Raw genomic sequence first — 2158 nt, forward strand, 5'->3', positions numbered from 1 at the left:
TATTCCGTCATAAAACAATTGAGCTAAGTGAAAGCTGTGTCCTTAAAGGGTTAAGAACATTGATCATTGGGTATATTTAGATATGCAATAGCAGCATCTGAGATGAATTTGATGTCTAATGTAGTCTGACATTAAACATATGTTGAATACAGATATGTTTACAGAATCCCCTTGATTCAATCAAGCATTTTCTGGTGTAATGACTGCTCTATTATTCACATTTTAAAGTTGATTAATGTTAAAATTCTAGACAGATGTGATTTAGTGATATCCAAAATGTGTTTAATAATATATATCTATATCATTCATAGAGAGAGTTGGTGTGGGGAGCCCACAGGAATCCAGCAGTGACATAGAGCCGCCTTTGCGGGCTCCTGGTAAGTCCATTGACTCATTTATATGTAATTGAAGGTGTATTGCTAATCAATATTATGATCATGATTCCGATGAAGCATAACATTATAAAAAATCATAGAATTTATCTTCTGATTATATATTTATTTTTTATATTGAGCGATTAATAATTTCTACTTTATTATTCTACACATTTGTTATTCATAAGATGTCTAACATATGTTTTTTTCATTTTTTAATTTTTTTAACAACAGTCATCAAGTGATACACACATGAGAAATCTTAAATGTTCTATGTACTATGCTTTTATGAATTTAACATTAAGACAAACAATACATTAAGATTCTGATTTATTGACAATAACAAATCTATTGTCATTTGTATGCTCCATCAAAATGATGTAAATCATAACTTTGTGTGTGTATATCTTTAATGCAACATTGATGTGCGTATTTGAGCAACAGTAACATATGTTATAATATCTGATCTTAAGGTGTACACAACATGTTATGTTTTACAGAGATTGATGTCACATGTGGGATGGAGGAGGAAGAGGCTGCCTTGGAGTCTGATGGTATGTGAAATATATCTATCATGTTTCCAACATGTTTCTTTTTTTGAAATCATTTTATTGAAGACATTCAAAGTCTACAGCTTTTTCCCTTTAAAAAGGAATATTATTTGTCTGTTCAAATACACTACTGCCCCCTTTCTATATCAGGCAGCATGAAAATCTGCTTGTATATATTTTTTTAAGAATATATAATTCATGCCATCATTATGTCACATGCATATTCCATGCCAAAACACAATAATAAGTTTCACATTGTACAGACAGTCATTGAGATTCATCTGAGTGCCTATATAGATACCATATCCTCATTTCAGAATAGTTTACAGATTCAAACACACTTCGAGGTATATTGAAAACATAATCAATTTTAAATGCGTTGATTTGATGTCAGGATGTATGAGATGTTAATATATTTATTTTACATTTTCAGATGGATCCACCACTTCTGGTCATCTGGATTCCGCCCCTGCCCAGTCACAGACCCCTCCCCGTGCACACACCCCTGACCATGGCCACACCTCTGCACACACCCAGAGCCCTTCCCATCACCAAACCCATGACCATGCCCCGACCACTGCCAGCCCTTCCCATATTTCATATCCTGTCCCTCCCAAAAAACGCCCATACACCCCCCTTCGCCGCTCTCCCCGTATTCTGGCCCGTACAGCTGCCCAGACCCAAACTCCCCACTCCCCAGCTGTACGGCCTACCCTGGAGCAGCAGCTCACCACTCCCCAAGCCATTCCCATCCCTCCCCGAGCCAATCCCATCCCTTCCCCCTGTTTAAACCTTCATTGTCCTGGGTGTCAGATTGTCCTTCCCAGGCACAGCTGTAAGTATCATTCTAAATACACTTTATAAGATACTTAAAGGTACAGTGAAGTTCAATTGGTTAAATTGTGATTCAAATCCAGCATGCAATGTTAAGCCAATGTATCATAGAATACTCTTATGAATTATTCGTCATTCTCTTGATATATTTATTGAAAACAACTTATTCCTATAATTAGTTTAAACAAGAAAATAAATGTGGCCATCATTTCTTTATTGTTGGATGAATGTATCCATCAACCAGCATGCACAAACAAGGTTCATCAACAAATATTGGCTTCCATAAAAACCAACATTCTTGCATTCAAAATATAGCTTGACAATTAAAACATATAATGAATATGTGTAATTTCTAAAGATTTGTCATGTCATGCTCTATCTGAATCAGTCCATTAAATA

The 2158-nt window shown here is 35.4% G+C and overlaps 1 long non-coding RNA gene across 1 annotated transcript; it reads left to right on the forward strand.

Moving 5' to 3' along the window:
* Window positions 1-323: 323 nt before the first annotated feature.
* On the forward strand, window positions 324-1544 carry LOC128655282 (uncharacterized). Its single transcript, XR_008401749.1, has 3 exons — window positions 324-377; window positions 875-928; window positions 1359-1544. It is a non-coding gene; the product is annotated as an uncharacterized LOC128655282 (long non-coding RNA).
* The last annotated feature ends 614 nt before the right edge of the window (window positions 1545-2158 follow it).

Source organism: Bombina bombina, chromosome 4 (genome assembly GCF_027579735.1).
Source record: "Bombina bombina isolate aBomBom1 chromosome 4, aBomBom1.pri, whole genome shotgun sequence".
NCBI classification, from domain to species: domain Eukaryota; kingdom Metazoa; phylum Chordata; class Amphibia; order Anura; family Bombinatoridae; genus Bombina; species Bombina bombina.